The sequence below is a fragment of the Erinaceus europaeus genome, chromosome 4, assembly GCF_950295315.1.
Source record: "Erinaceus europaeus chromosome 4, mEriEur2.1, whole genome shotgun sequence".
NCBI classification, from domain to species: Eukaryota; Metazoa; Chordata; class Mammalia; order Eulipotyphla; family Erinaceidae; genus Erinaceus; species Erinaceus europaeus.
The window spans coordinates 143,858,099-143,877,500 of record NC_080165.1 but is presented as its reverse complement, the minus strand read 5'-3'; the positions used below and the strand labels follow the sequence as shown (position 1 = coordinate 143,877,500).

Below are 19,402 nucleotides of genomic sequence, written 5' to 3'. Positions count from 1 at the left end.
AATTGGGGCTGCCTCCCTTGGCTTTCAGACTGCAGAGAAGCACAACTGCAACCGCGCAGCCCCGCAATGCCCTGCCTGCCCCGCACAGCCCATGCAGCCCTGCCTGCCCCGCATAGTCCTTCCATCTTTTTTTTTTTTTACCAGAGGACTGATCAGCTCTGGATTATAATAGTTCAGGGGATTGAACCTGGGACTCTGAAGCCTCAGGGATGAGTCTCTTTGCATAACCATTATGCTATCTACCCCCCCCACCCCTCTCCTGCAATCCTTACTGCACAGCCCTGCCTGCCTGCCTGCCATCTTTGGAGTGTGACTCAGTACGATGTCTTCTCCACTCAGAGGCTCCACTCACCAAGTTTCCCCTGGCCTCCTCAGACATTAATAGTAGAGGTACCAAACTCATAAGAGTAACTCTAGCCTTGCCATCCAGAAGCTGGGGCTCACAGAAGGGAGGAGGGACGCCCCAGCAGCCACCCGTGTGACTCACTGGACAGTGTTGACTAATTTTCCTAGAAGGTAAAAACTGAGTTTCCTCTAAACTTCCCATTTTTGCAAGTGTTTTCTCGTGACATGAGCTGATAAGGACTGGGCAGTATGCGTCTGGTATAAGTTACTCCTCACGTGCCTCCACCTCTCCACCCTCCACTTAACCAGTTCCACGCTGAAACTAGTGGTCTGAACACAATTATGATCAGTAAGTGATGTACGCAATGGAGTCCTTATTGATACGAATATAAACCATTTCACTGGTCAGAAACAGGGAAGTCATGCAGGAGGTGGGCTATAGATTGAGAACAAAAAATTGAAAAGCTAACTTCAACATACGGATTGAAAAACAGACTTTTATATCTGAAGCTCCAAAGTCTTAGGTTCAATTCCATTGGCCAGAGCTGAGCTATGCTCTGGTCCTTTCTCCAGCCATGATATCATCTCCCCAGACAATAATTTGGATCCACCTGCATAGCAGATGTCAGGCTCAGGAAAAACATAAAAAATAAAAACTAGTATAGTCATGAGCCCTTTGGAATATAACTAAAATAGGCCTACTAACTATCTACAAAACGGAGACCCCCCCAACTCACCATCTGAACTATTCCAACCTTTAGGTTCATGATTAGTCAACAATTTGTTTGGCTTTATATGTAAACTCTTTTCAGCCACCAGGTTCCACATGCTAGCATAATGCCGACCAGACTTCCCTGGACAGACAACCCCACCAATGTGTCCTGGAGCTCTGCTTCCCCAGAGCCCTTCCCCACTAGGGAAAGAGAGAGACAGGCTGGGAGTATGGATCCACCTGTCAACGCCCATGTTCAGCAGGGAAGCAATTACAGAAGCCAGACCTTCCACCTTCTGCATCCCACAGTGACCTTGGGTCCATGCTCCCAGAGGGATAAAGAATAGGAAAGCTAACAGGGGAGGGGATAGGATGTGATATGGAATTCTGGTGGTGGGAACTGTGTGGAGTTGTACCTCTCTTGTGTCTTTTTGTCAGTGTTTCCTTTTCATAAATAAAAATTTTTTTAAAAAAGTGATGCCCCCAGTGCCACCTTTCATGCTTCACTTCTGTCCAGACACGCCAAGCCTGAGGTGTCAACCCTGCAGCTCCAATACTCTGGTGAGACCTCTCCTAACTCATGGGACTCCCTAGTTCTATTTCAGATGGAGCACTTCCTAACAAAATCACATGGCCTGATACAGCAGAGCCCAATGAGAGGGCGGCGCAAGGACACAAGTAAGTATCCATGAATAAGGGAAAACACAGACCTTCAAGGAGAAGTGTGCCACCGTCTGCAGTGAGTAGACTTAGACTCAGTAAGCACAAGCAAGGAGAAAGACCTACAAAAGAAACCATAAAGAACCTAATCAAGTGTTTCCTACTTAGGCCTAGATACCTTTCTCTCCCCAACTTCACTTTCCTCAAACAAATTTAAGTCTCACCTTGTCAGACAGAGTAAGGATGACAACAGCTGGATAAAGACAAGAGACTGGGGCAGGGGTAGATAGCATAAAGGTTATGCAGAGACTCTCATGCTTGAGGCTCCAAAGTCCCGGGTTCACCAGAACCCCTGTACCACCAGAAGCCAGAGATGAGCAGTGCACTAGTTTAAAAATTAAAAAAAAGGGGGGGGGGGAGTCGGGCAGTAGCGCAGCAAGATAAGTGCAGGCGGCATGAAGCGCAGGGACCGGCATAAGGATCCCGCTTCGAGCCCCCAGCTCCCCACCTGCAGGGGAGTCGCTTCACAGGTGGTGAAGCAGGTCTGCAGGTGTCTGTCTTTCTCCCCCCCTCTCTGTCTTTCCCTTCTCTCTCCATTTCTCTGTCCTATCCAACAATGACAATATCAATAACAATTACAACAATAAAACAAGGGCAACAAACGGAATAAAAAAAAAAAAAAGACGAGACCAGCAAAACTTAAAGAAGACCCTTTACGTACTACCAGGCGGGCACCCCGTTATCTGAGGCTCTGGTCAAGGAATCCTGGGATTCTCACATAGATATGATGGGCCTCGACCTCTATCTAACAGATCCCTCTCCATCGTCACTTCCATCAGGAACCTCACTATAAACCCTCTGGTGGCCCTCTCTAGGATCTCGCCCTCAGTGTGGAACAACAATGGGAGACAGACTGGGCCAACATACTCTGCCACTCGAGGAAGACGGGTCCTGACTGAGTGCAGCCTAGAATGTTCCTAGCCGTGACCATGGAATTAGCTCACTTGACAAGGATGCAGAGGTCACACAGGCTCCTGTGCTGAATATGAATAGACACAGGCCCTAGGTCAGATCGATGGGGCTTACAGTTAATGGTATTTATATACTTTCCCCGTATTTGGGAGCTACTCTCTGCCCTAATCCAGTTTTCTAGTCTAATTCTCAACTCTGAACCATCTTCACTGACAATGCATTTGGCACACCTGCATGTTAGCCATCAGGCCCAGGCAAAAATTACCGAAGTCACGGGGCCTGTGGAATATACACTGAGGGGCCCAGGCGGCAGCAGGTTAAGTGCGCATGGCGCAAAGCGCAAGGACCAGCGTAAGGATCCCGGTTCAAGCCCCCGGCTCCCCACTTGCAGGGGAGTCGCTTCACTAGCGGTGAAGCAGGTCTGCAGGTGTCTATCTCTCCTCCTCTCTCCATTTCTCTCTGTTCTATGCAATAACAACAATAAAAAAAAAGGGTACAAGTAGAACCTGAAATGGAATTGGCATATCGCACCAAAGTAAAAGACTCTGGGGTGGGTGGGTGGGAGAATACAGGTCCATGAAGGATGATAAATGACATAGTGGGGGTTGTATTGTTAAATGGGAAACTGGGGAATGTTATGCATGAACAAACTATTGTATTTACTGTTGAATGTAAAACATTAATTCCCCAATAAAGAAATAAATTTTTTTTTAAAAAAGGGCAACAAAAGGGATTAAAAAAAAAAAAACCTTAGTTCCATCTGCTCTATTCTTACCTTTAGATTCCTATTATTATTTTTTATTTTTTCAATATGGGATGCTTCACAAATTTCGTGTCATCCTGGCACAGGGGCCATGCTCATCTACTCTGTATTGTTTCAGTTTTAGTATATGTCCTGCCGAAGTGAGCATCCTGGGTACTAGACAATTTGTCCTTTTTTTTTTTTTTTTTGCTTTTTCCCTCCAGGGTTATTGCTGGGCTCGGTGCCTGCACCATGAATCCACCGCTCCTGGAGGCCATTTCCCCCCTTTTGTTGCCCTTGTTGTTGTAGCCTCGTTGTGGTTATTATTATTTCCATTGTTGATGTTGTTCATTGTTGGGTAGGACAGAGAGAAATGGAGAGAAGAGGGGGAGACAGAGAGGGGGAGAGAAAGACAGACACCTGCAGACCTGCTTCACCGCCTGTGAAGCGACTCCCCTGAAGGTGGGGAGCCGGGGGCTCGAACCGGGATCCTTACGCTGGTCCTTGCGCTTTGCGCCACCTGCACTTAACCCGCTGCGCCACCATCCAACCCCCAATTTGTCCTGTTTTATATCTCACCACCTTTCTGCCACCAAGTTGCAGATGCTGCCATGATGCTAATCTGACCTCCCTGGACAGACAACCTCACCAACGTGTCCTGGAACCCCACCTCCCCAGAGCCCTACCCCACTAGAAAAAGATAGACACAGGCTGGAGGTGTAGACTCACCTGCCAACAGAGAAGCAATTACAGAAGCCAGACCTTCCACCTTCGGCACCCCATAAAGAATTTTAGTGCATACTCCCAGAGGGACAAGGAACAGGAAAGCTTCCAATGAAGGGGATGGGACACGGAACTCTGGTGGTGGGAATTGTATCCCTTATCTTAAAATCTTGTTAATCTGTATTAAATCACTTTTTAAAAAAAAGTGAGCTGCGTGGTCCTGGAGGTGGTGCAGTGGCTAAGGCACTAGACTCTCAAGCATGAGGTCCTGAGTTCAATCCCTGGCAGCACATGTACCAGAGTGATGGCTGGTTCTTTCTCTCCTCCTATCTTTCTCATGAATAAAAAAATAAAGTCTAAAAAAAAAATTATTTAAAAAAGTGAGCTACAGATAAAAACTCCAGTCTAAAGCAAGTCTGTCTGGGCACCGGAGGCGGCGCACTGAATGGCAGGATGAAGTGTGAGATCCTGAGTTCAGCCCCTGGCACTAAAGCTCTGGCTCTCCCTCTCTTGTGTTAATATTTTTAAAAGGTAAAAACAAACAAAAAAATTTTCAAAGATTAATAAAGCCATGTTTTTTTTAAAATAATGTTACCATTAAGTGATTACCACACCATGTTTTGTTTTTTTTAATATTTATTTCCTTTTGTTGCCCTTGTTTTATTGCTGTAATTGTTGTGGTTACTGATGTTGTCATTGTTGGACAGGACAGAGAGAAATGGAGAGAGGAAGGGAAGACAGAGAGGGGGAGAGAAAGACAGACACCTGCAGACCTGCTTCACCGCCTGTGAAGCGACTCCCCTGCAGGTGGGGAGCCGGGGCTCGAACCGGGATCCTTGTGCCACGTGCGCTTAACCCGCTGCGCTACCGCCCGACTCCCTGCTTTTTTTTTTTTTTTTTTTTTAAACCAGGGCATTACTCCACTCTGGCTTATGGTGGTGCTAGACATCGAGACTGAGACTTTGGAGTGTCGGCGGCAAAGTTTTTTGCACAGCCATTATTTCGTCGCCCCTGCCCCGACACTAGGTATTCAGAGCCGCCCTGAATGGACCAGCACCGGACTGCTGCCAGCCCGCAGGACGCTCAGCTGGGCGAGCACAGGTCCCATGGGGCAGCTAGTTGCAGAAGCCACAATTTTCAGCTCTGGGCTGAAATTATGATTTTCAGGGGATCATGGAGGGTTCAGAAGCGGGTGAAGAGGATTATCCAATCTGGAGAGACAAAGAAACAGCGAGAGAAGGGGCCGCTGCGTGGTGGTGACACACCTGATTGAGCGCACAGGTCACAACCGCAAGGACCCAGGTTGGAGCCCCCGGTCCCCACCCGCAGGGGGAAAGCTTTACGACCTACCGGTGAAGCAAGGGCCGCAGGTGTCTCTCTGTCTCTCTTCCTCTCTATCCCCCTTCCCTCTTGCTTTCTGGCTGTCTCTATCCAATAAGTAAATAGAGATTTAAAAAAGAAACAGCAGGAGCAAAGTGATGCTACGGAGGCAGGTAGGTAGGTATCCAGTCTGCAGCCTGGAGCCGGCGACTGGTATCCCCCGCAACCCCCAGCACTGAGGATGTGGGAATGGTGGTCTGGCTGCTCTCATTCTTTCCCATGAAATAAATGCTTTTTTTTTTAAATCCCCTCTGGGGCTAGATAGTGGCACTCCTGGCGCACGTTACAGTGTTTAAGGATCTGGGTTCGAGACCCCGGCTTCCCACCTGCAGGTGAAGCAGGTCTGCAGGTGTCTGTTTTTCTCCCCCCCTGCCCCCCCCTGCCCCCCCCCCTCTACCCCACCTCTCTCCATTTCTCTCTGTCCTATCTAACAACATCAGTAACAATAGTAATAATAACCACAACAACGATAAAACAAGGGCAACAAAAGGTAAAAAATAGCCTCCAGGAGCAGTGGATTCATGGTGCAGGCACTGAGCCCCAGCAATAACCCTGGAGGCAAAATAAAAAATAAAAATAAAATTTAAAAGAATACTATACAAGTCTAAGTAACAATAAAATCTTTAAAGAAAAGTCCTTTTCAGGGGCGGATGGTGGCCCTGGGAGGTGACATAGTAGATGAAGTGTTGGGACTCAAGCGTCACTCTGACACGAGATTTCAGGGCTCAGACTCAAGACCTCACGCTTTTTTCATGTCCAGCACTCCATCAGCTGTGCCAGTTCTCAACATCCTGCGCTGGGGGTTGGAGTAGCATACTGCTTCATTCCTCCTGGCTTCAAGAGCTTCCCAGACAGCTCTGAAAGCAAGGTTCCCACAGGGGAATTGTATTTTCATCTAATCAAACCACTATCAGGGCTTCTTCCAATTTTCTTCTTTCACTGTAACATGTGCAGGTAACCAGGCTTTCCACGCCTGGCCAGCAGAACTTTCCTCATTGAAATTATTAGACACCAGGGTAGAAACCTTGCCCAAAGGGACAAGGGAACCTGGGGGAAAGAGGGAGAGGGAAAGAGAGAAACAGGAGATCACTGCATCCTGGAGGGCAGTGAAGCAGGTCTGCAGGTGTCTGTCTTTCTCTCCCCCTCTGTCTTCCCCATCTCTCTCTGTCCTATCCAACAACGACATCAATAACAACAATAAAAAAAAAAGGGCAACAAAAGGGAAAATAAATAAATCATTTCATGGTTTCCTTCCCCTCCCCCCCTTTTAAATACTCTTATTACTGACAGAGATAGAAGAGAGGGAGAAAGAGAACCAGACATCAATCGGCTTGCTACATTCAGTGCTGGGGATTGAACTCAGGAAGGACCTCATGCTTAAGAGTCCAACACTTGTGGTCTGGGAGGTGGCACAGTGATAAAGCTTTGGACTCTCAAGCATGAGGTCCTGCCTGAGTTCAATCCCCGGCAGCACATGTACCAGAGTGATGGCTGGTTCTTTCTCTCTCCTCCTATCTTTCTCATAAATAAATAAAATCTTAAAAAAAAAAAAGAGTCCAACACTTGGGTATAGCGTAATGGTTATGTGAAGAGACTTTCATGCCTGAAGTTCTCAAGTCCCAGGTTCAACCCCCAACTCCACCATAAGCCAGAGCTGAGCACTGCTCTGATAAAAATAAATAAATAAGCCTAACACTTACTTTATCTACCTCCTGGACTGTATATTTAATTTTTTTTTTTACTATTTATTAAAGAGAAAGAACCAGGCATCACTCTGGTACATGTGTTGCTGGGGATTGAATTCAGGACCTCATGCTTGAGAGTCCGATACTTTATCCACCGAACCACCTCCTAGACCACTTAGTCTTCTTTAAAAAAAAAAAAAAAGTCCGTAGGCCCAGGAGATGGCACAGTGGATTAAGCATTGGATGCTCAAGCATGAGAATTTTAATTTTTTAAAAGATTTTTTAATTTACTTATGTGTTTATTTATTTGACAGGACAGAAAATGAGAGGGGAGGGGGCACAGAGAGGGAACTAGACAGAGCGACAGCTGCAGTACAGGCTTCACTGCTCTTAAAGCTTCCCCCTTGCAGGGGGAGAGCAGGGGCTGGAACCGCAGTTCTTGCACATGGTAGAGTGTGCTTGACCAAGAGCGCCACCACCAGGCAGGCCCCCGGGGCCTCAAGTTTTAACCCCCAGAACTGCATGTGCTAGAGTGGTGCTCTGGCTAGCTCTCCATAAACAAATCTAAAAAACAAACGAACGGGTCAGGTGGTGGCTCACCTGGTTGAGTGCACATGTTACAATCCAGGAGGCTCCAGGTTTGAGCCCCCAACCCCCACCTGCAGGGGAAAAGCTTCACAAGTGGTGAAGCAGGGCTGCAGGTGTCTGTCTCTCTCCCTCTCTATCTTCCCCTTCCCTCTCAATTTCTGGCTGTGTCTACACAGTAAATAAGTTTCAATAACAACAATAATAAAGCCATCAAAGGAGTGCAATGGAAGGCACCAGGAGGAGGCATCTTCTAGTGGGGCTGAGGACACCAAAGGACGCCATCTCAATCTTTTTACCTTTTTGAAGATCAGGATCACGGATGGTCGGAAGCTGATGCCCAATCCCAGCTCACAGGCATTAAAAACCATTTCAGAGTAGGGGTAGATAACATAATGGTTATGCAAACAGACTGTCAAGCCTGAGGCTCCAGGTTCAATCCCCTGCAGCACCATAAGCCAGAGCTGAGCAGAGCTCTGATTAAAAAATTAATAAATAAATAAATTCAACCCCCACAAGTAGAATGAATTGTGTGCTGGCCACACGTAGAGGCAGGCACTGCTGGTCCTGCTCTTCAAATTTAGGTCTAAAAAAATCTCCAGCGGAGGGTAGGTAGCATAATGGTTATGCAAACAGACTCATGCCTGAGGCTCCAAAGTCCCAGGTTCAATCCCCCGCACCACCATAAGCCAGAGCTGAACAGTGCTCTGGTTAAAAAATAAAAAAATTAAAAACTTTAAAAAATTGGGAGTCAGGCGGTGGCGCAGCAGGTGGCGCAAAGCGTTAAGGACCGGCATCAGGATCCAGCCCCCCCCCCCCCCCCCCCGCAGGAGAGTGAAAAGCAGGTCTGCAGGTGTCTGTCTTTCTCTCCCCCTCTGTCTTCCCCTCCTCTCTCCATTTCTCTCTGTCCTATCCAACAACAACTACAACAATAATAACTACAACAACAATAAAACAAGGGCAACAAAGGGGAATAAAATAAATAAAAATAATAATAATAAAAAGTCTCCAACTGTGAAAGCAGCACAAATGAAGTCTAACCTGTACCTCACCTGCTCAGTTCCCACAGGGCTGGAGAAGTGCACAGCAATTCATGTGAGAATTTGGGTGATAAATTATGAACTTGGAGGAAAAAAATGAACAGACCAAAAAAAAGGGGGGGAATGAAACTATACTCCTATTTTTTTTTTAAAGATTTTATTTATTTATTAGTGAGAAAGATAGGCGAGAAAAAACAGACATCACTCTGGTACATGTGCTGCTGGGGACTGAACTCATGCTTGACAGTCCAATTGCCTTATCCACTGTGCCACCTCCCAGAATTCTATTTTATATTCTTGTAAATCACTTAAGAAAAAAAAAAATCTTTAGCAGTCCAGGAGGTGATAAAGCTTGGACTCTCAGGCATGAGATAGAGTTCCATCTGGTTATCCATCTCTGTGGCAGACGGATGCTGATTCTCATTGTCTCTCTCCTCCATCCCTTTCTCTTATTAATAAATACTTAAGGGCTGAGGGTAGATAGCATAATAGTTATGCAAAGAGACTCTCATGCCTGAGGCTCCAAAGTCCCAAGTTCAATCCCCCACACCACCATAAGCCAGAGCTGAGCAGTGCTCTGGTTAAAAAAATCGATCAATCCTTGACTATATTGTCGGCTAGGTCTTAACTGCCCCACTGCCATTAGTGCTCTCACTGTGTGGGGGTGGGGCGGTGGGGTGAGGAGAGGATGTAAATTTTGTTCTGGCTGGGGAGACAGCATAATGGTTATGCAAAAGACTTCCATGCTGGCGGCCCTGAGGTCCTAGTTTCAATCCCCAACACCATTAGCCAGAGCTGAGCAGAGTTATTTTTCTATCTTTCAATCTCTATCTCTCATTTAAACAGAATTAAAAAAACAACTTTCCTGTTGGGCTAGGGAGATAGCATACTGGTCATGCAAAAAGCTTTTCCTGAGGCTCCAGATTCAGGCCCCAGCACCATCCATCACAAATGAGAGCTAAGGAACTGGGGGGGGGGGGGGAAGCCCTCTATTACTCTGTTAAGTAACTTCTAAGAGATGAGTCTCCTCCCGAGATTCACTTTCAGTGGCGTGAGTTTTTAATTGGCACGTTTTAAACACTCTGGTTTTCTCCCTAAACTTCATCTCTTGGGCCATGCATATACCATAACATACATATACATATACATATATATACACACACACCACTTAACCCAGTAACTAGTTGGCTGCATAGGCCCGTCCTTTCTCCCGAATCCCACAAGGCTCTCCTTTCCTCTAGCAACTATTTACTGCGCAGCTACTAAGTTGTGAGACACTGGGTTAGTGGCTGAGGATGTAAACCTTCCTCTAAGATACACAGTTGCCTAGATCTCAGGATTACAGATAAAGGCGGCTAACAGTCCCGCGCAGCTACATACCAGATGATCTACCAATGAAAGGTTTATTAAAAAAAAAAAAATTTTTTTTTAAAAACCGGAGGCGGCGGCACCGGGCATGTGAATAATAAAAGCAATCCCATTCATCAGCCTGGAAAGGCACTCTCTTGCTCGAGCGTCCCGCGATCCCAGCTTTATCCTGGCGCTCAATATTTATTCACAAGTTTCCGGAACAAAGTGAAGCTGGGCATTGCTGCTGTGCCCCGCTCCGTGCACCCGTGTCCGGTCAGCCTTTCTCACGGTTTCCAGGGCTTCCAGACCGGGCACCTGAGCCATCAAACCCGTCTACCCCTAAGAGAACCCGATAAAATCAAACTAAATTAAAATTAAAATAAAAAACCACCTCGCCAAGGGAAAGAAGACCGCGCCGAGCAAGGTCCGGGCCAGCGCTGCGGCACGACGCGCCCAGAGGGCGAGGAGCGCGTGGAGGCCCCCGCGCTCAGCCCAGGCTGCGGCCCCGCGGCCGGCCGGGAAGGCCGCACGCCAGCCGCCGCGGCGCGCACAGCCAGGGCGCCGGGCCCGCCTCCAGCTCCCGGGCAGCGGGAACCGCGCAGCGCGCCGTGGACGGCCGGGGAGGGAGCCCGCGCCCCCTGGCGGCGGGGCCCGTGTGTGCGAGCCGCCGGCCGCCGCGGGCCTGCCGCGCTCCATTTGCAGAGACTCGGGAGGCTCCGTTCCTCCCGGGCAGCGAGCGGCCGCTCCGGCTTCCAGCCTCACGCTCCGCATCTCCCTGCAGTCCCCGCCCCCCGCCCCGGCCAAGGCTCCGGCTGCGCGGTTCCGGCGGCGGCGGCGGCGGCGGCGGCGGCCCCCTCCCGACGCCCGATCGGTTCCCCGCCGCCGCCGCCGCCGCGGCCCGGCCGCTCGCGATCACCGAGCCCACCGCCGCGGAGCCTTCCGGCGGCCCCGGCCGCGCCATCGCGGCGCCCGGCGGGGGTGGCGCGGGGCCCCGGGGAGCGGCGCGAGTGGGGCGGGCGGGCGGCGGCGGCGGCGCGGGAGGTTCCACTCGGCGGCCCCCCTCCCCGGCCCCGCGCGGCGGCGCGCTCCCCGGAGCGCCATGGTGCCGCCGCGTTCCGAGCGGGCACAAAGGGGCGCGCGGCACAATGGGCTGGGCGAGCCCGTGGGTGCCGGGCTGGGCTCGGGCGCCGCGACCCTGCGCGGAGTGGGCGCTTGTCGGCGGCGGGCGCGCTCGGAGCAGCCCCCCTTCGCGTCCCCTCCCCTGCGCCCGCCCCCACCCCGGCATGGATGTCGCAGCCTCGCTCGCTCGCTCGCTCGCTCTCTCTCCCGCCCGCCCGCCCGCTCGCTCGCCCTCCTCGCGCTCCCCCTCTCCCCGTCCTCCTGCCCCGGCGCCGCCTGCTAGCAGCGCGCGGCCCGGCTCCCTCCGCCCCGCACTTACCTGGGACGCGAGTTGTGTAGTTTGCGGCGCGAGGGCCCGCGCCGAGTCCGGGCGCCACGTGGGGGAGCCGGGGTGGGGGCGGCGCGGGAGCCGGGAGTGGGGGGCCGCGCGCGGAGGGGCCCGGCCGGGGACGACCCGGGCGGCGGCTGGGGGCGGCGGGCGGGCGCCGTGTATCTCCCCCTCTCTTTGTCTGTGTGTCCGTGCGCTGCGCTCTCGCGTGACGTGACGGGACTCCGTGTGTCATTTCCGCACAAGGACACAAGAGCCCCCGCTGCAGTGGAACCACAACCCCTCCGCCCCCACCCCCGGCCCGCCCCTCCCCCTCAGCGGGGCACACGCGGGACCGGCGGCGGCGCTCGGGCGTGAACGGCCGCGGCGGGGAGCTGGGCGCGCGCTCCACGTGGGCCCCGGGCGGGGGGGGGGCGGCGGCCATGCGCCCACGGCGCGCCGACCGGCAGCGGCTCCCGCGCGGCTTGTGCGTCCCCCCCGCGAGTCATGGCGCGGAAACGTGCTTTCCCGGGCCCGGGGAGTTGGACCTGAAAAACCCCTTTTTCGACTTTTCTTTCTCTTTTTTTCTTTCCCCTTTCTTCCTCCGCGGGACAGCCGCCGTGGGGAACACCTCTGCCCTCCCGCGCCCGGGAGGCTGGGACCCTGCGCCGCCGCCGCCGCCACCACCGCCCGGCCCAGGCTGCTGTCGCGGCGCCCCGCTCGGCACAAAGGCCAGGGGGCCCGGGGTGGCCCCTGCGGGCCCGGCATGGAGGCGGCGGGAGCGCGACCCGGGCGCTGGGAGCCGCGGGCCCAGGCCACTCCCTCCGCCTCCCTCCCCGGCGGGCGGCTGCCCTCGAGGCGCTGAGAAGAAGCCGCCTTCGCCTCGCGGCTCCAAGTTGGGGCTGGAGCGAGTCCCCGGTGCGCGCTCGCAGGCAGCCACACGCCACACGGGCAAACCCGCGGGGCTGGAAATAGCCCCGGAACAGGGGAACACACACGCAAGTCACCGACGCAGATAATAATAATAATAATAATAATTGCAGTAATAGAAAGGACTGCCCGACTTTGCCTACTCGACACACCACGGCCTCATAGATCCCAAGCTGAGAGACTATGAAACCGATCCCCCCCCCCCGCCACTGCCGCCCGCCCCCCAGCCACCTCTGTTTTCCCAAGTCTCAGTGACTTAACCGGGTGTGGCGTGTGAAGACCAGGGAAGCCCGGCCCCACTGGGTTAGCCAACGAGGACCTGCAAGTTTTTATGACTTTTTTTTTTTTTTTAAGCTTTTAGTTTGCCGCTCGGAGAAAGTAGAAAAAGAAGAAAAATGCAAATGATCCCATCGGCTGCTCCCAGCTGACTGGCTGCCAGAGCGAGCCATGTGGCCCAGCCCGGCGCGCTCCGTCAATAGGTAGAACGCGGCTGGCGAGGAGGCGGACGCCGGCTTCCAGCCGCCCGGGAGCGGGGAGGGTTTGAATTCGCAGGCGGGCTGGGACGGCCGTGTCCTCCTCCAGACCACTCCGATTGGGAACTGAGTGTTTGTGCGGGTTCCCTTCCATTTTGAAAATCTCAAAGGCACAAGGTGATGGGAGACTTTTTGGAAGCGCTGCGTGGAACATTCGCGAACGGTGTTTGCACCGGAGTAATGGCTATGCAAAAACCAGCCGGCAGTTAGTTTTGCAGTTCCCAGCTCTGCGTCCTGGGGGGCTTTCCCAGAAGAATCTCTACGTGCCCAGTGTCATTTAAAACGGGGCGACGAAAATAATGGGGCCGAGATACCAGCCCTTCAAATTCAAAAGACTTGAGTCTCCCTTATCTACATTTAAAACAAGGCGGAGGGAAGGGGGGGGAGGAGCATCGCTTGGAAAAGAATAGTTTGGGTTAATTTATACGGTCCCAGAAGACAGAATGGGGGCTCATCGGTTTCGGCCTTTGGAACTTGACTTTTCCACTAGCATACAAAATTACTCGTAGAAACAACACGTCGCTTGACAGAACAGATCAGGGAGTTTTCGGCTGCCCTTCAGTTTTAAGTTTTTTAAGTTTATTTCAGTTTTCTAGGACTTTCCAGTGAGTAAATACTAGCCTTTAAGCTCATTTTGCATTTCAAAACCTCTGTGCGGATACTACTTAAAAATGTAGAGTGACCTTGTTTTTTTTTTTTTTTTTTTAAGATGAGTGGACTAGTTAAGAGTGTTGTACCTTGCTATTTCTTTAGGCAGTCGTTCCCTGTAACTACTCAGCTATTTAAGGAGAAATCAGATAAAAGTAAAATAATAGTAACTATTCATTTCTATGTCTGCTTGGTACCTAAGTTTTCTCCAAGTGAAATCTTATTAGCACACACTTAAAGGAGTGTGGCTGACTTTCCGAATCCTATCTTAGTGAGTTTACTGAAAATTCGGTGTCTTAATTTGCATAAATTGATAACTTAAATACTTAAATTGAACTGTCCTTCAAAACTATCAAATAGCAATGGAAAGAAAATTATTTTCTTTTGTTTTCTATATTTTTAGATAGGACAGAGAAATTGAGAGTAGAAGGCGGAGATAGACAGACAGACAGACAGACAGATAACTGCAGCACAGCTTCACCACTAGTGAAGCTTCCACCCTGCAGGTTGGGAAGAACTTGGAACTCAAACCCAGGTCCTTTTGCATGGTAATGTGTGTTCAGCAAGGTGCACCACTGCCTGGCCCCCCAAAGTACCTACTTTCCAGCACTGCTCAGCTCTAGCTTCTGGTGGTGTAGAGAACTGAACTTGGAACTCTAGAGCCTCTGGCATAAAAGTCTTTTGCATAACCATAATGCTATCTCCCAAGCCCTAGTTCGGTATTTATTTATTTTTACCAGAGTACTAGTCTGCTCTTGAGAGTTGAACCTGGAACCTTTGGTGCCTCAGGCATGCAATTCTTTTCATAACTCTAATGCTATCTCCCCAGCCCAGTTTGTATTAGTTTATTTATTTATTTATTTTTAATGAAAGAGACACAGAAAGATACACACAGAGAGCTACCAGAGCACTGCTCAGCTCTAGTTTATGGTAGGGCTGGGGATTGAACCTGGGACTTTGGCGCCTCAGGCATGAAAGTCTTTTGCATAACCATTATGTTGTCTTCCCCAGCCTTTTTTATTATTATTATTTTATTTATTTTATTTTTGAGAGAGAGAAAGACACTGAGAGCAACACCAGAGCACTGCTCAATTCTGGCTTATAGTGTTGTGGAGGATTGAACCTGGGACTTCGGAGCCTCAGGCATGAGAGTCTGTTTGAATAACCATTATGCTATCTACTCCTGCGCTTTGTATTAGTTTTTCATGAGAAAAGCAAACACATCAAGGTGAAACAAATTCATTGGAATAGTCATATTCCAATAGTACTTTGAGGTCTTTAACAAGAAAATAATAATAGTCCAGAAAATGCTACTGGAGAAAATGCCGTATTAAAATACAGAATAAAGTGGAAAGAGGAATAAAAATCACTGTCCCTGGCAAAATAGCTCATTTGGAAACTGCACTGCTTTGCCATGTGTGTCATCCAGATTTAAAGTCCAGCCCCCACCTCACCGAAGAAAGCTTTGGTGCTATATAGTCTCTTTCGCTCTCTACCTTATCTAAAATAAGTTTCTGTTTATCTAAAATAGTGATAATAAGGGGCCGGTGGTAGCACACCTGGTTGAGCGCACATCACAGTGCGAAAAGACCTGGGTTTGAGCCCCCGGTCCCCATCGGCAGGGGGAGAGCAAGTGGTGAAGTAGGGCTGCAGGTGTCTCTCTGTCTCCCTCTCTATCTCCCCTTTCCTTCTGGCTTTCTCGATCCAATAAATAAATAAATGAAGATAATTCAAAGAAAATGTGTGTTGACTCTTAAAAAATAGTGATAATAATAATGTAGATAATAATTATTTCAAAAATAAACACAATTCTTGCCCAAAGTAACACTAAGTCAACAAGAGTAGCTGTTTATGGTCCATAATGATGGATATAGGGGCCAGGTGGTGGCACACCAGGTTAGGCGCACATAGTAGCTAGTACAAGGACCCATGCGCAAGGAGCCTGGTTCGAGGCCTCAACTTCCCACCTGTGAGGCGCGTGGTAGGGGGGTTACTTCACAAGCTGTGAAGCAGGTCTGCAGTTGTCTATCTTCCCCTCCTCCTCTCCTGTCAAATTCTCTCTGTCCTGTCCAATAAAAAAATGGCCAATAGGAGCAGTGGATTCTTAGTGCCGGTACTGAGCCCCAATAATAATCCTAGAGGCAAAAAAAGAGGGGATGTATATAAAGACCTGAATAAAATAAAAATCTGAGTGGTTCAAGCAGTGGACTCAAGCACAGGTCCCAAGTTTGATCCCCGGCAGCACACGTGCCAGGGATGCCCTAGCTCTCTCTCAGGCTAGTCCTGTCTCTCACATGAACATGAATAATAAAAAAAAAAAAGGATAAAAACCTGAATTTTCCAGGTTTGCTTGGGCCCCCCTCCCCCTTCTTTTATTTGAAAGGAGGAATTGAGATAAGAGGGAGAGATATGGGCAGAGGGTACATAGCATAATGGTTATGCAAAGAGACTCTCATGCCTGAGGCTCCAAAGTCCAAGGTTCAGTCCCCTGCACCACCATAAACCAGAACTGAACAGTGCTCTGGTAAATAAATAAATAAAATAAAATAGGTGGCACAAGGACCGGCGTGAGGATCCCGGTTCAAGCCCCCGGCTCCCCACCTGCAAGGGAGTCACTTCACAGACTGTGAAGCAGGTCTGCAGGTGTCTGTCTTTCTCTCCCCCTCTCTGTCTTCCCCTCCTCTCTCCATTTCTCTCTGTCCTATCCAACAACAAGCGATATCAACATAACAACAATAATAACTACAACAACAACAACAAAAAAGGGCAACAAAAGGGAATAAATAAATAGAATTTTTAAAAATTTTTTTAATTGGGGAGTCGGGCTGTAGTGCAGCGGGTTAAGCGCAGGTGGCGCAAAGCACAAGGACGGGCATAAGGATCCCGGTTCGAACCCCGGCTCCCCACCTGCAGGGGAGTCGCTTCACAGGCGGTGAAGCAGGTCTGCAGGTATCTGTCTTTCTCTCCTCCTCTCTGTCTTCCCCTCCTCTCTCCATTTCTCTCTGTCCTATCCAACAACGACAACAACAATAATAACTACAACAATAAGACAACAAGGGCAACAAAAGGGAATAAATAAATAAAATAAATATTTTTAAAAAAATTTTTTAATTAAAATAAATAAATAAATAAGAGGGAGAGCTAGAAAGGGTGAGAGAGGGAGACCTGCAGCACTGCCTCACCACTCATGAAGTTTCTCCCCACTCACAGATGGAGACAGGCTGAACCTCGGTGGTGAGGGCCCTCTAACCAGGGCCCCAAGCACACCCCCAACCTTCTTTATTATTTTTTTTATTTTTTAAAGAATTTATTTATTTATGAGAAAGATAGGCAGAGAGAGAAAGGACCAGACATCACTCTGATACATGTGCTTCTGGGGATTGAACTCAGGACCTCATGGTTGAGAGTCCACTGCTTTTATCCACTGTGCCACCTCCCGAACCACCCCAACCTTCTATATATATATGTATAATAGAGATAGTCAAAAATTGAGAGCAGGGGGGAAGTAGAGATGATAGATAGAGAGATGACAGATACCTGCAACACTGCTTCACCAATTGTGACACTTCCCCCTGCAGGTGGAAACCCGGGGCTTGAACCTGGGTCCTTGGGCATTATAACGTGAACTCAGCCAGGTGCGTGCGCCACTACCCAGCGCTCCCCCAACCTCCTCCTCCTCTTCTTCCTTCTCCTCTTCCTTTTAGTGGTTTAACAGCATTTCACGAAACACCTGTCCATGATAAGTTTACATCATCACACCCTCCACCAGAGTTGTGTGGTTCCCCCATTTCTGAATTAGATGTACATCTTTTTTCAATATTTCATTGGACTTTAAAGCCTCAGAACATGAAAATCTTTTTGCATAGCCACTATGCTATCTCCCTTACCCACTCCAGGGTACTTGTGCTCTGGGTGAAAATAATGAGTAACTTGAATGGAGTCAGAAGCCAATAAATGGCATGACTCCATGAGGGGAGATGAGGTTTTGCATGAAAAGCTGCGAAGTTAAGCTGGGTGGGTTTTTGTTCTGTGTAGAACTATTTAATAATTGATAACAACTTGAGATGTTAAGTACCCAACACAGTCATTAGATCTGATTTTAACTGAGAATCTGGCTTGCACAATAGGATTCTGGAAAAGAAAAAAAAAAAAATTGCAAGCCCTTGAGAAAACAAATGCCAATTCCAACTGTAGCTCATTGTGGAGCCCTGAGTGCTGGCTGGAGGCAGTGCAGCCAGCAGCCCCCAAGCCCAGGAGGGCGCCTAAGGCTCTCCTCACTGATTACACGGTTGCAGAACTAACTGGAAGCAAAGTGCAAGAGGACTGATTTCCCAACCAATCAGAGTCTGTTAAAAATTTAAAAAGGAGATAAGGTGGGGGGTAGAGAGCATAATGGTTCTGTAAAGAGACTCTCATGTCTGAGACTCAGAAGTCCCAGGTTCAATCCCCAGCACCAACATAAGCCAGAGCTGATTAGTGCTCTGTTTTTTTTTTTTTAAAAAAAAAGGGGGGGGATCAGGTGGTAGCACAGCGCTTTGTGCCACGTGCGGCGTTAGGACCCGGGTTCAAGCCCCCGGCTCCCCACCTGCAGGGGAGTTGCTTCACAAGCAGTGAAGCAGGTCTGCAGGTGTCTGTCTTTCTCTCCCCCTCTCTGTCTTCCCCTCCTCTCTCCATTTCTCTCTGTCCTATCCAACAACGAATGACATTAACAACAATAATAATAACCACAACAAGGGCAACAAAAGGGGGAAAAAAATGGCCTCCAGGAGCAGTGGGTTCATGGTGCAGGCACTGAGCCCCAGCAATAACCCTGGAGGCAAAAAAAAAAAAAAAATGCAATGTCTGAGAGACAGCATAGTGGTTATGTAAAAAAAAGACTTTCGGGAGTCCGGCAGTAGCACAGTGGGTTAAGCGCACATGGTTCAAAAAAGACTTTCACAGCTTTTTTTTACCTTGCCAAAAGCCCCAGGTTCAATCCCCAGCCCCACCATAAACCAAAGCTGAGTAGTGCCCTAGTTTAAAGAGAGATGCAGCAAAGCAAAGGGCTCTGGGAAGGAGGGGGAAGAGTGGAGAGGCCCTGTTGCATGGGAGATGAGAGATTGTACCCATATGCCAATAGCCGCTCCATAAACCAGAACATCAGTGTGGCATGTGTAGCAGAGGCTGGATTGGCACTCAGACCCCCGCCTGCAAGTCCTGCACCCTGCAGCTGTGCCGCCTGTCTGGTCAGCAGAAGGCAGCCATTGAAACGCCTGTTCCAGCCACACCTTTGTTTACTGCACCTCTTCTGGTAAATCTTCCATAGCTGGTCTCCTTGCCCCCAGTATCATTAGTCTTTAACTGAGGTTGGTTAAAGGGGTAACTTAACCCATTTCAGTAAGGTGCTCCCTTTTCCAGGCTCTCTTATTCGTGCAGTTTTGTTTTATTCGCAGAATTCTCTCTTTCCTGTTAATCTGTGATTCTGTGCCAGCCTGCAACAATCATGGGGCAAAGGGGAAACTCCTCCTCTCCCTGTTCAGTGGCAGAGGTGGAATGATTCATGGGCTGGACACTACTAGTTACTGATCAGCCACCATGAAGAAGAAAGTCCTGTGACTTCTGGCCAAAAAAAAAAAAGGAAGCAAAGGAAGAAAAAAAATTTTCCCTCTCAGTCTCCTATATCTCTAGCTGC

The 19,402-nt window shown here is 49.5% G+C and overlaps 1 protein-coding gene and 1 non-coding gene across 3 annotated transcripts in view; both read right to left on the bottom strand.

The window, feature by feature from the left end:
* Positions 1 to 11,772, bottom strand: part of BEND3 (BEN domain containing 3) — a 45,567-nt gene extending 33,795 nt beyond the window's left edge. Inside the window, exon 1 of one of the 2 annotated variants that reach the window (XM_060190683.1) lies at positions 11,633 to 11,772. The gene's annotated coding sequence lies outside the window, so the exon portion shown is untranslated. The remainder of the gene's footprint in view (positions 1 to 11,632) is intronic. The other variant, XM_060190684.1, reaches the window with a different exon arrangement.
* LOC132538435 (U6 spliceosomal RNA) lies at positions 3,495 to 3,598 on the bottom strand. Its single transcript, XR_009549802.1, has one exon. It is a non-coding gene; the product is annotated as a U6 spliceosomal RNA (small nuclear RNA).
* Positions 11,773 to 19,402: the final 7,630 nt, after the last annotated feature.